The sequence below is a fragment of the Idiotropiscis lumnitzeri genome, unplaced genomic scaffold (assembly GCF_059441095.1).
Source record: "Idiotropiscis lumnitzeri isolate Australia: NSW breed Sydney's pygmy pipehorse unplaced genomic scaffold, RoL_Ilum_1.0 HiC_scaffold_96, whole genome shotgun sequence".
NCBI classification, from domain to species: domain Eukaryota; kingdom Metazoa; phylum Chordata; class Actinopteri; order Syngnathiformes; family Syngnathidae; genus Idiotropiscis; species Idiotropiscis lumnitzeri.
In genome coordinates this window covers 352,369-367,050 of record NW_028283634.1, presented here as the reverse complement: position 1 = coordinate 367,050, position 14,682 = coordinate 352,369, and positions in this window count along the sequence as shown.

The following is a 14,682-nucleotide window of genomic DNA, read 5'->3' as shown; positions in this document are numbered from 1 at the left end:
TTAGAACAAAAAAACCAAATTATTATTAAAACGTATTATTTTTTTATTCCCCAGCCATTCTTTTTGTATTTATTTAATTACTCAGACTTTTACCTGCTGGTACGCCGTCTGGTGTGCCCTGTGAAATGAAAGGTGCCATTCTTTATTTATTTATTTATTTATTCATTTATTCATTCATAACTGACAGCTTCGCGCTCCGCTCGTGCCCGGGCGGAAGAGGTGCTCCAATTCGGCTTAACTGTGACACACGCCCACCCTCCTCCCCCGGAGCTTCCATTCGGTTAAACTTAGGGGCCGCTTGGCACCGCCCGTGCCCGGGGAAGGTGCTCCTCTTCGGCTTACTGTGACGCGAGCATGCCCTCCTCCTCCGGAGCTTCCATTCGGTTAAACTTAGGGGCCGCTTGGAACCGCCCGTGGCCGGGGAAGGTGCTCCTCTTCGGCTTACTGTGACGCGAGCATGCCCTCCTCCTCCGGAGCTTCCATTCGGTTAAACTTAGGGGCCGCTTGGAACCGCCCGTGCCCGGGGAAGGTGCTCCTCTTCGGCTTACTGTGACGCGAGCATGCCCTCCTCCTCCGGAGCTTTCATTCGGTTAAACTTAGGGGCCGCTTGGCACCGCCCGTGCCCGGGGAAGGTGCTCCTCTACGGCTTAACTGCCACGCGAGCATGCCCTCCTCCTCCGGAGCTTCCAATCGGTTAAACTTAGGGGCCGCTTGGCACCGCCCGTGCCCGGGGAAGGTGCTCCTCTACGGCTTAACTGCCACGCACGCCGGCCGGAGCTCTGGTACTGTCCGAACCGCGCGAAACGTCGCCACCGATCGTGTCCGGGGGAACGTGCTCTTCTTCGTCCACTCTCCTCTTCGCCCACGCTCTTCTTTGGTGAACGCCGGCCGTCTAACCGCTCCAGCGCCCCGTCGTGCCGCTCGGCGAAACTACAATGCCCCCGAATATTTTTTAGACCCGCGAAGCACTGAACCCGCGAAAGGTGAACCGCCAAGTAGCGAGGGTTCACTGTATGTATAAGACCAAGACCTACAAAAAAGACTCTTGGAGCAATGAGCTAGGTTTTACAGGAAGTCGGCCATTTTGAATTTACTTAAAAGGGGGCGGGTCACCACAATGGACTTTGTGTAGAAATTATTATTGGGGCCCGAGCAGCGACCGCGGCGAGGTCCCTATTGTTTTTGTAGAAATTATTATTAGGGCCCGAGCAGCGACCGCTACGAGGTCCCCATTGTTTTTGTGGAAATTATTATTATTATTATTATTAGGGCCCGAGCAGTGACCTGTTTATTTTTTTTAAGCATTTTTGAAGGTGCGCCGCTACTTCGCGGATTTTCAGTTTTCGCGGGTGGTCTCGGTCCCCATTAACCGCGATAACCGAGGGTTCACTGTACTCCATAAAATTTACAAAAAGCGAGGTGAAACACTCAACCAGAGCTGCTTTTTTTAACATTTCTCGAGGGCCATGGCGAGCCATTTCAAAAAAGCTGCACAACTAACGTATAAAATATTGATAAATTTGCTCGGCCTGATGTGTGTGTAAAGTTTTACAAGTTGTCGTTCATATTTAGAACCTCATAATCAGCTTTGTTTTGTTGCCGAACAGTGCAATGCCACTCCCACAACTTTTCATGAAAAAGGACGAATTTCGTATTGTGACATCCTCATGGCCGAAACAGTCATCCGAGCATATATGAGGGCGACCTTGTTGAGTTGCACGGAGAAAAACATCCAAGAAAATAACTTGTATTAGCTTTTACCAGTTGGTGGCGCTACTACTACGATGTAAAATAAGTTGGTAGATGTCTTCAGGGCTGAAGTATCCTCAAATGTGTACAACTTCGAGAAGATAGGATCATCTGAGTCATGTTGCCGGAGCTTTTGTTGCCACAGAGTACAATCGGACTTTTCAGCACCTTAATAGCCACGCCTTTTGCCAAAACGTCACAAAATTCGGCAGAGAGTAAGATCATTGTCTTGAATCTTTTCTGACTCATTTTCAGTCGGATTCGTCAAAAGGGCACCGTGCAGTACGTGAAAATTAAAATAAAAACAAATTTTTGATTCCACTTGGCGGCACTGTGTGTATAACAAAATAATAACATTAAGATGTCTTCAGGTCGGGACGTTTTATTTACAGGTGAAGGTTTGGATTTTTAGGAGCATGTGCAGGGGAGTTATTAAGCATTCATTTATTTGTATTAGGTTCATTTTGTCTTCTTATTATTGATATTTGACTGATTCATTAAAAGCAGACAATTATGTTTTAGGTTAATTTTTTACCTGACATGTTTCGGCGAGTCTTTCGCCTTCTTCAGAGTGTCGCATGATGGTGTCTTGAGCTGATGTTCCATGAGGGTGTGACTTACCTGTCAAAACAATGAAAAAATCAGAGCAGTAAAAGAACAAGCACAACATGAACATTACAAATCAGCAATCACTGACCACTGCAAAAGGGAAAACCACATCATGGACCGGGAGAAGGGCAGGGTCATCCGCACAGAAGAGAACAAACAACAGCGCTGGATCAGAGAGGCCATTGAGATCTGCAAGCGAGGCATAAAAACCATGAACAGAGACAAGGGAGCCTTCATCCTCTCTACCACCTGGACCAGCATCTTGGCGGAGTGAACGGACAGCGGGGGGCGTGACTTGCCTTCATTCTTGTGACAGGTAAGTCACGCCCTCATGGAACATCAGCTGATAAAGACGGGTCACAAGACAGCATCATGTGACACTCTGAAGAAGGCGAAAGACTTTCGTATTGTGACATGCTCAAGGCCTAAACACTCATCCGAGCAAATATAAGGTAGATTTTGTTCACCTGCCCGGAGAAAAACATCAACGAAAATAATTTGTATTTGTTTTAACCAGTTGGTAGCACTACCACTGCGATCAAAAATAAGTTGGCAGCCGTCTTCAGGGCCTGAATATCCTCAAATGTGAAAGATTTCCAGAAGATGGATCATCTGAATCATTTTGCAGGAACTTTTGTTGCCACGGAGAATAATCAGACTCTGCGGCACCGTAATAGCCACGCCCTTTGAAGGAAAGTCGTAAAAATAGGGATAGAGTAAGATCAATGTCTTGAGTCTTTTCTAGCCAATTTTCAATCGGATTCGTTAAAAGGGCACCGAGCAGTACGTCAAAATGTAAAAATTGATATTGATTGGCGCAAGGTGTATAACTGAATATAAACATATAGATGTCTTCAGGTACCGACTCTTTATGTACATGTGAAGTTTTGGATTTTTAGCAGCATGTGCAGGAGAGTTATTAAGCATTTTGTCCATTGCGGCGAAGGAAATCTTAAGTGAAAACTTTGAAGCCCCGCCCCCGTCATATAGTATTTCGGAAACAAAAAATTTTAGCCCCAGTGTTTGTCCCAGGTCTTAAGATGCTCCAGACAGAACTTTAAGGCAATCAGATGAAGCCTTTAGGATCAGGGTGCAAAAGAATGACCCCTGTAAACATGCAAAAAAGGGCAAAAGTCGGACTTTCAAAAATTCATAACTCACTTCCTGTTCATATTAGACGTTAAAAAATATAAAATTTTTCGCCATGCCCGATGAGACTGCCAAGTTTGGTGAGTTTTTGTGCATGTTTCGGGGGTCAAAAATGCGATCGAACAATCGGAAAAATAATAATAATACTAATTTCTACAAAAACAATAGGGAATTCGCAGCGGTCGCTGCTCAGGCCCTAATAATAATAATAATAATAATAATAATAATAAAAGTAATAATATTTTCGACAAAAGCAATAGGGACCTCGCCGTGGTCGCTGCTCGGGCCCCAATAATAATTTCTACACAAAGTCCATTGTGGTGACCCGCCCCCTTTTAAGTAAATTCAAAATGGCCGACTTCCTGTAAAACCTAGCTCATTGCTCCAAGAGACTTTTTTGTAGGTCTTGGTCTTATACATACAGTGAACCCTCGCTACTTCGCGGTTCACCTTTCGCGGGTTCAGTGCTTCGCGGGTCTAAAAAATATTCGGGGGCATTGTAGTTTCGCCAAGCGGCACGACGGGGCGCTGGAGCGGTTAGACGGCCGGCGTGCGCCGAAGAAGAGCGTGGGCGAAGAGGAGAGTGGACGAAGAAGAGCACGTTCCCCCGGACACGATCGGTGGCGACGTTTCGCGCGGTTCGGACCGTACCAGAGCTCCGGCCGGCGTGCGTGGCAGTTAAGCCGTAGAGGAGCACCTTCCCCGGGCACGGGCGGTGCCAAGCGGCCCCTAAGTTTAACCGAATGGAAGCTCCGGAGGAGGAGGGCATGTTCGCGTCACAGTAAGCCGAAGAGGAGCACCTTCCCCGGGCACGGGCGGTTCCAAGCGGCCCCTAAGTTTAACCGAATGGAAGCTCCGGAGGAGGAGGGCATGCTCGCGTCACAGTAAGCCGAAGAGAAGCCCCTTCCCCGGGCACGGGCGGTTCCAAGCGGCCCCTAAGTTTAACCGAATGGAAGCTCCGGAGGAGGAGGGCATGCTCGCGTCACAGTAAGCCGAAGAGGAGCACCTTCCCCGGGCACGGCGGTGCCAAGCGGCCCCTAAGTTTAACCGAATGGAAGCTCCGGGGGAGGAGGGCGGGCGTGTGTCACAGTTAAGCCGAATTGGAGCACCTCTTCTGCCCGGGCACGAGCGGAGCGCGAGGCTGTCAGTTATGAATGAATAAATGAATAAATAAATAAAGAATGCCACCTTTCATTTCACAGGGCACACCGGACGGCGTACCAGCAGGTAAAAGTCGGAGTAATTAAATAAATACAAAAAGAATGGCTGGGGAATAAAAAAATAATACGTTTTAATAATAATTTGGTTTTTTTGTTATAACATGAATTTCACTCTCTCTCTCTCTCTCCCCCCGTATATATATATATATATATATATATATATATATATATATATATATATATATTTATATATTTATTATATATATTGTATTTTTTTTTAAGCATTTTTGAAGGTGCGCCGCTACTTCGCGGATTTTCAGTTTTCGCGGGTGGTCTCGGTCCCCATTAACCGCGATAACCGAGGGTTCACTGTACTCCATAAAATTTACAAAAAGCGAGGTGAAACACTCAACCAGAGCTGCTTTTTTTTTAACATTTCTCGAGGGCCATGGCGAGCCATTTAAAAAAAGCTGCACAACTAACGTATAAAATATTGATAAATTTGCTCGGCCTGATGTGTGTGTAAAGTTTTACGAGTTGTCGTTCATATTTAGAACCTCATAATCAGCTTTGTTTTATTGCCGAACAGTGCAATGCCACTCCCACAACTTTTCACGAAAAATCACGAATTTCGTATTGTGACATCCTCATGGCCGAAACAGTCATCCGAGCATATATGAGGGCGACCTTGTTGAGTTGCACGGAGAAAAACATCCAAGAAAATAACTTGTATTAGCTTTTACCAGTTGGTGGCGCTACTACTACGATGTAAAATAAGTTGGTAGATGTCTTCAGGGCTGAAGTATCCTCAAATGTGTACAACTTCGAGAAGATAGGATCATCTGAGTCATGTTGCCGGAGCTTTTGTTGCCACAGAGTACAATCGGACTTTTCAGCACCTTAATAGCCACGCCTTTTGCCAAAACGTCACAAAATTCGGCAGAGAGTAAGATCATTGTCTTGAGTCTATTCTGACTAATTTTCAGTCGGATTCGTCAAAAGGGCACCGTGCAGTACGTGAAAATTAAAATAAAAACAAATTTTTGATTCCACTTGGCGGCACTGTGTGTATAACAAAATAATAACATTAAGATGTCTTCAGGTCGGGACGTTTTATTTACAGGTGAAGGTGTCAGGATTGCCTTATGGCAAGGAGGAGGTGGACCCAATAGGCGAGGAGGCAGGGAAATGGATGATGTTAAGGGGAATTTATTGAAGGGATCAAACGAGGACAAACAGCGAGGCAGGATACAAACAACAAGGGCAAACAGGACGCGACTAACTGGGACAAGGATAAAGGGCCGGAACGAGGACGGAAACGAGAACCAGAGCAGGAACGAGATCTAGGAGCGGTCGTGACAGTCCGTGACGCAGCAACAGGGAGCCAAACGGGATAATGACCCGACACTGGGTTGAGGGCATGGGAGGTATAAATAGTCCGGTAATCAGGGGAGCAGATGGGGAGCAGGTGTGTGATCGTGAACTGGGAACAGGTGCGTGGCTGGTGAGAACGAAAACAATAACACAAAGCACATGGCAGGGAGGTGACGAAAACAATAACAAAAGACACATGGCAGGGAGGTGACGAAAACAATAACAAAAGGCTGTCATGCCCGACGCGTATCATGACAGTACCCCCCCTCAAGGGACGGATTCCAGCCGTCCCCAAGAATAACAAAAACGAAAAAACCATGTCCCAAAAACAAGGGTGGGCGGAAGGGGTCGGGAGGTGGGTCAACGACCCGTGATCGAGGCCGGTCTGGCGGATGCCCGGGGGGCCAGACCAGCGAGTCCTTTCGTGGCCCTTCAGGGGGCCGTGCGGGTGGCCAGACCAATACGTCCCGATGGGGCCATTCAGGCGGACGTCCGGGACGACCCGAACTCCACCTTGAGTCCGCTGATGGGGCTGAGACGAGGGGCGGCGGCGGGACGCTGGGTGCTGCAGAGGACGGAGCTTGGACCGGCGTTGAGGCGGGCGCAGCCGAGGCAGGAACTTGGAGTGATGGCGGGACGTCGGACGCCGCCGAGACGGAGACGAGGCATGGTGGAACGCCGGACCCCGCCGGAGCCGGGACGAGACGTGGCGGTGGGACGTCGACCGCCGTCGAGGCAGGCACTTGGTGCGGCGGCTGGTCGTCGACCGCCGTCGAGGCAGGCACTTGGTGCGGCGGCTGGTCGTCGAACCCCGCCGAGACCGGAACATGGAGCGGCGGCTTGTCGTCGAACCCCGCCGAGACAGGAACGTGGAGCGGCGGCGGCGGCTGGTCGTCGAACCCCGCCGAGACAGGAACGTGGAGCGGCGGCGGCGGCTGGTCGTCGAACCCCGCCGGGACAGGAACGCGGAGCGGCGGCTGGTCGTCGAACCACGCCGAGACAGGAACGTGGAGCGGCGGCTGGTCCTCGAACCCCGCCGAGACAGGAACGTGGAGCGGCGGCTGATCCTCGAACCCCGCCGAGACAGGAACGTGGAGCGGCGGCTGGTCCTCGAACCCCGCCGAGACCGGAACGTGGAGCGGCGGCTGGTCGTCGAACCCCGCCGAGACAGGAACGTGGCATGGCGGCTGGTCCTCGAACCCTGCAGAGACAGGAAAGTGGAGCGGCGGCTGGTTGTCAAGCCCCGCCGGGACAGGAACGTGGAGTGGTGGCGGTTCGTCGGATGCCGCCGAGGCAAGGGCGGCAGGCGGCGGCTGGTCCTCCAACCCCGCTGAGACAGGAACGTGGCACGGCGGCTGGTCCTCCAACCCCGCCGAGACAGGAACGTGGAGCGGCGGCTGGTCCTCGAACCCCGCCGAGACAGGAACGTGGAGCGGCGGCTGGTCCTCGAACCCCGCCGAGACCGGAACGTGGCACGGCGGCTGGTCCTCCAACCCCGCTGAGACAGGAACGTGGAGCGGCGGCGCTTCGTCGGGAGCCGCTGTGACAGAGACGAGAAGCGACGGCGGGTCGTCGTCCACCGCCCAGGCAGGAAACTGGAGCGCCGGCGAATCGTCGAGTTCCGCCGAAAAAGGAGCTTGGGGCGACGGCGGATCGTCGAGCACCGCCGAGGGAGTGACGGGAAGCAATGGCGTGTCCTCGGGCGCCGCCGGGACAGGGAATTGGGTTGGCGGCGGGCCGTCTGGCACCGCCGAAGCAGGGATTTGTGGCGGACGCATGGCGTGCTCCGCCGGAACAGGGACTTGTGGCGGACGCAGGACGTGCTCCGCCAGAGCAGGGACTTGTGGCGGAGGCATGGCGTGCTCCGCCGGAACAGGGACTTGGGGCGGACGCATGGAGTGCTCCGCCGGAACAGGGACTTGGGGCGGACGCATGGAGTGCTCCGCCGGAACAGGGACTGGTGGCGGACGCAGGACGTGCTCCGCCAGAACAGGGACTTGTGGCGGACACAGAACGTGCTCCGCCAGAACAGGGACTTGTGGCGGACGCATGGCGTGCTCCGCAGGAACAGGGACTGGTGGCGGACGCAGGGCGTGCTCCGCCGGACCAGGGACTTGTGGCGGACGCCGAACGTGCTCCGCCAGAACTGGGACTGGTGGCGGACGCAGGGCGTGCTCCGCCGGAACAGGGACTTGTGGCGGACGCAGGACGTGCTCCGCCGGAACAGGGACTGATGGCGGACACCGGGCGTGCTCCGCCGGGATAGGGACTTGTGGCGGACGCAGGACGTGCTCCGCCGGAACAGGGACTTGTGGCGGACGCAGGACATGCTCCGCCGGAACAGGGACTGGTGGCGGACGCAGGGCGTGCTCCGCCGGACCAGGGACTTGTGGCGGACGCCGAACGTGCTCCGCCAGAACTGGGACTTGTGGCGGACGCATGGCGTGCTCCGCCGGAACAGGGACTGGTGGCGGACGCAGGGCGTGCTCCGCCGGAACAGGGACTTGTGGCGGACGCAGGGCGTGCTCCGCCGGAACAGGGGCTGGTGGCGGACGCAGGACGTGCTCCGCCAGAACAGGGACTTGTGGCGGTGGCGAGGCGCCGGAGGGGGGGTCAGCAGCTCTCAGGAGGCCAGAACGGGCCCCCCCAGCTTGGGGTGAGCCGGGACGGGGCGTATCAACTGGCGGGGAGCCGGAACGGGGTTCAGCAGCTGGCAGGAAGTCCGGACGGGACTCAACAGCTGGGGAGGAGCCGGAACAGGACTCATCCGCTGGCGGGGAGCCGGCACTTGACTCATCCGCTGGCGTGGAGCCGGAACGGGGCTCGGCAGCTGGCGGGGAGCCGGGAAGGGGCTCGGCAGCTGGCGGGGCGCCGGAATGGGGCTCAGCAGCTAGCGGGGAGCCGAGACGGGGCTCAGCAGCTGGCAGAGCGCCGGGACGGGGCTCGGCAGCTGGCGGGGAACCGGGAAGGGGCTCGGCAGCTGGCGGGGAGCCGGGAAGGGGCTCGGCAGCTGCCGGGGAGCCGGAACAGGGTTCAGCAGCTGGCGAGGAGCCGGGATGGGACGCTGCGGCTGGGGGGCAGCCGGGAAGGGACGCTGCGGCTGGCGGGGAGCCGGGAAGGGACTCAGCAGCTGGCGGGCAGCCGGGAAGGGACGCTGCGGCTGGCGGGGAGCCGGGGAGGGACTCAGCCGCTGGCGGGCAGCCGGGAAGGGGCGCTGCGGCTGGCGGGGAGCCGGGAAGGGACTCAGCAGCTGGCGGGGAGCCGTGGCAGGGCTCAGCAGCTGGCGGGGAGACTGCATGGGCTGCTGCAGCTGGCGTGGAGGCGACATGGGTTGCGGCAGCTGACGTGGAGGCGTGACCCCTTTCAGCCTGCTTTCTGTCAGCCAGCTGGGCCTGCAGCGAGAGAGACTGCCTCATGCTCTCCACCGTCTGGACCTTCAGCGCCGCGATCTGGGCTGTCAGCTCCTTGAGAGTCTCCCGGGATGGTGCCTCGGCGGCGCCCTTCGCCGCTATCGAGGCCACCCGCTCCGCTATCTGGGCCATTTGTGCACTCAGCTCAGTGCGGCGGGAGTCCAGCATGTAGACGACACTTGCGAGCTCGTCCTCGTAAGCGGGGTAAGCGGGTAGCGTGGCAGACGTGGTGCTGAGCTGATCGGCGGGTTGGTGGGGGGGGTCCGTGCGGCGGTGTCCATGACGCCGCCGCGAGCCCCTCGCTGGGTCCTTTTTTCTGGGTCGGGTCATTCTGTCAGGATTGCCTTATGGCAAGGAGGAGGTGGACCCAATAGGCGAGGAGGCAGGGAAATGGATGATGTTAAGGGGAATTTATTGAAGGGATCAAACGAGGACAAACAGCGAGGCAGGATACAAACAACAAGGGCAAACAGGACGCGACTAACTGGGACAAGGATAAAGGGCCGGAACGAGGACGGAAACGAGAACCAGAGCAGGAACGAGATCTAGGAGCGGTCGTGACAGTCCGTGACGCAGCAACAGGGAGCCAAACGGGATAATGACCCGACACTGGGTTGAGGGCATGGGAGGTATAAATAGTCCGGTAATCAGGGGAGCAGATGGGGAGCAGGTGTGTGATCGTGAACTGGGAACAGGTGCGTGGCTGGTGAGAACGAAAACAATAACACAAAGCACATGGCAGGGAGGTGACGAAAACAATAACAAAAGACACATGGCAGGGAGGTGACGAAAACAATAACAAAAGGCTGTCATGCCCGACGCGTATCATGACAGAAGGTTTGGATTTTTAGGAGCATGTGCAGGGGAGTTATTAAGCATTCATTTATTTGTATTAGGTTCATTTTGTCTTCTTATTATTGATATTTGACTGATTCATTAAAAGCAGACAATTATGTTTTAGGTTAATTTTTTACCTGACATGTTTCGGCGAGTCTTTCGCCTTCTTCAGAGTGTCGCATGATGGTGTCTTGAGACCCGTCTTTATCAGCTGATGTTCCATGAGGGTGTGACTTACCTGTCAAAAAAATGAAAAATCAGAGCAGTAAAAGAACAAGCACAACATGAACATTACAAATCAGCAATCACTGACCACTGCAAAAGCGAAAACCACATCATGGACCGGGAGAAGGGCAGGGTCATCCGCACCGAAGAGAACAAACAACAGCGCTGGATCAGAGAGGCCATTGAGATCTGCAAGCGAGGCATAAAAACCATGAACAGAGACAAGGGAGCCTTCATCCTCTCTACCACCTGGAGCAGCATTTTGGCGGAGTGAACGGACAGCGGGGGGCGTGACTTGCCTTCATTCTTGTGACAGGTAAGTCACGCCCTCATGGAACATCAGCTGATAAAGACGGGTCACAAGACACCATCATGTGACACTCTGAAGAAGGCGAAAGACTTTCGTATTGTGACATGCTCAAGGCCTAAACACTCATCCGAGCAAATATAAGGTAGATTTTGTTCACCTGCCCGGAGAAAAACATCAACGAAAATAATTTGTATTTGTTTTAACCAGTTGGTGGCGCTACCACTGCGATCAAAAATAAGTTGGCAGCCGTCTTCAGGGCCTGAATATCCTCAAATGTGAAAGATTTCCAGAAGATGGATCATCTGAATCATTTTGCAGGAACTTTTTTTGCCACGGAGAATAATCAGACTCTGCGGCACCGTAATAGCCACGCCCTTTGAAGGAAAGTCATAAAAATAGGGATAGAGTAAGATCAATGTCTTGAGTCTTTTCTAGCCAATTTTCAATCGGATTCGTTAAAAGGGCACCGTGCAGTACGTCAAAATGTAAAAAATGATATTGATTGGCGCAAGGTGTATAACTGAATATAAACTTATAGATGTCTTCAGGTACAGACTCTTTATGTACATGTGAAGTTTTGGATATTTAGCAGCATGTGCAGGAGAGTTATTAAGCATTTTGTCCATTGCGGCGAAGGAAATCTTAAGTGAAAACTTTGAAGCCCCGCCCCCGTCATATAGTATTTCGGAAACAAAAAATTTTAGCCCCAGTGTTTGTCCCAGGTCTTCAGATGCTACAGACAGAATTTTAAGGCAATCAGATGAAGCCTTTAGGATCAGGGTGCAAAAGAATGACCCCTGTAAACATGCAAAAAAGGGCAAAAGTCGGACTTTCAAAAATTCATAACTCACTTCCTGTTCATATTAGACGTTAAAATATCAAATTTTTCGCCATGCCCGATGAGACTGCCAAGTTTGGTGAGTTTTTGTGCATGTTTCGGGGGTCAAAAATGCGATCGAACAATCGGAAAAATAATAATAATAATAATTTCTACAAAAACAATAGGGACTTCGCAGCGGTCGCTGCTCAGGCCCTAATAATAATAATAATAATAATAATAAAAGTAATAATGTTTTCTACAAAAACAATAGGGACCTCGCCGCGGTCGCTGCTCGGGCCCCAATAATAATTTCTACACAAAGTCCATTGTGGTGACCCGCCCCCTTTTAAGTAAATTCAAAATGGCCGACTTCCTGTAAAACCTAGCTCATTGCTCCAAGAGACTTTTTTGTAGGTCTTGGTCTTATACATACAGTGAACCCTCGCTACTTCGCGGTTCACCTTTCGCGGGTTCAGTGCTTCGCGGGTCTAAAAAATATTCTGGGGCATTGTAGTTTCGCCGAGCGGCACGACGGGTCGCTGGAGAGATTAGACGGCCGGCGTGCGCCGAAGAAGAGCGTGGGCGAAGAGGAGAGTGGACGAAGAAGAGCACGTTCCCCCGGACACGATCGGTGGCGACGTTTCGCGCGGTTCGGACCGTACCAGAGCTCCGGCCGGCGTGCGTGGCAGTTAAGCCGTAGAGGAGCACCTTCCCCGGGCACGGGCGGTTCCAAGCGGCCCCTAAGTTTAACCGAATGGAAGCTCCGGAGGAGGAGGGCATGCTCACGTCACAGTAAGCCGAAGAGGAGCACCTTCCCCGGGCACGGGCGGTGCCAAGCGGCCCCTAAGTTTAACCGAATGGAAGCTCCGGGGGAGGAGGGCGGGCGTGTGTCACAGTTAAGCCAAATTGGAGCACCTCTTCTGCCCGGGCACGAGCGGAGCGCGAGGCTGTCAGTTATGAATGAATAAATGAATAAATAAATAAAGAATGCCACCTTTCATTTCACAGGGCACACCGGACGGCGTACCAGCAGGTAAAAGTCGGAGTAATTAAATAAATACAAAAAGAATGGCTGGGGAATAAAAAAATAATACGTTTTAATAATAATTTGGTTTTTTTGTTATAACATGAATTTCACTCTCTCTCTCCCCGTATATATATATATATATATATTTATTATATATATTGTATATTTTTTTTAAGCATTTTTGAAGGTGCGCCGCTACTTCGCGGATTTTCAGTTTTCGCGGGTGGTCTCGGTCCCCATTAACCGCGATAACCGAGGGTTCACTGTACTCCATAAAATTTACAAAAAGCGAGGTGAAACACTCAACCAGAGCTGCTTTTTTTAACATTTCTCGAGGGCCATGGCGAGCCATTTCAAAAAAGCTGCACAACTAACGTATAAAATATTGATAAATTTGCTCGGCCTGATGTGTGTGTAAAGTTTTACGAGTTGTCGTTCATATTTAGAACCTAATAATCAGCTTTGTTTTATTGCCGAACAGTGCAATGCCACTCCCACAACTTTTCACGAAAAAGGACGAATTTCGTATTGTGACATCCTCATGGCCGAAACAGTCATCCGAGCATATATGAGGGCGACCTTGTTGAGTTGCACGGAGAAAAACATCCAAGAAAATAACTTGTATTAGCTTTTACCAGTTGGTGGCGCTACTACTACGATGTAAAATAAGTTGGTAGATGTCTTCAGGGCTGAAGTATCCTCAAATGTGTACAATTCGAGAAGATAGGATCATCTGAGTCATGTTGCCGGAGCTTTTGTTGCCACAGAGTACAATCGGACTTTTCAGCACCTTAATAGCCACGCCTTTTGCCAAAACGTCACAAAATTCGGCAGAGAGTAAGATCATTGTCTTGAGTCTTTTCTGACTAATTTTCAGTCGGATTCGTCAAAAGGGCACCGTGCAGTACGTGAAAATTAAAATAAAAACAAATTTTTGATTCCACTTGGCGGCACTGTGTGTATAACAAAATAATAACATTACGATGTCTTCAGGTCGGGACGTTTTATTTACAGGTGAAGGTTTGGATTTTTAGGAGCATGTGCAGGGGAGTTATTAAGCATTCATTTATTTGTATTAGGTTCATTTTGTCTTCTTATTATTGATATTTGACTGATTCATTAAAAGCAGACAATTATGTTTTAGGTTAATTTTTTACCTGACATGTTTCGGCGAGTCTTTCGCCTTCTTCAGAGTGTCGCATGATGGTGTCTTGAGCTGATGTTCCATGAGGGTGTGACTTACCTGTCAAAAAAATGAAAAAAATCAGAGCAGTAAAAGAACAAGCACAACATGAACATTACAAATCAGCAATCACTGACCACTGCAAAAGGGAAAACCACATCATGGACCGGGAGAAGGGCAGGGTCATCCGCACAGAAGAGAACAAACAACAGCGCTGGATCAGAGAGGCCATTGAGATCTGCAAGCGAGGCATAAAAACCATGAACAGAGACAAGGGAGCCTTCATCCTCTCTACCACCTGGACCAGCATCTTGGCGGAGTGAACGGACAGCGGGGGGCGTGACTTGCCTTCATTCTTGTGACAGGTAAGTCACGCCCTCATGGAACATCAGCTGATAAAGACGGGTCACAAGACACCATCATGTGACACTCTGAAGAAGGCGAAAGACTTTCATATTGTGACATGCTCAAGGCCTAAACACTCATCCGAGCAAATATAAGGTAGATTTTGTTAACATGCCCGGAGAAAAACATCAACGAAAATAATTTGTATTTGTTTTAACCAGTTGGTGGCGCTACCACTGCGATCAAAAATAAGTTGGCAGCCGTCTTCAGGGCCTGAATATCCTCAAATGTGAAAAACTTCGAGAAGATGGATCATCTGAATCATTTTGCAGGAACTTTTGTTGCCACGGAGAATAATCAGACTCTGCGGCACCGTAATAGCCACGCCCTTCGAAGGAAAGTCACAAAAATAGGGATAGAGTAAGATCAATGTCTTGAGTCTTTTCTAGCCAATTTTCAATCAGATCCGTTAAAAGGGCACCGT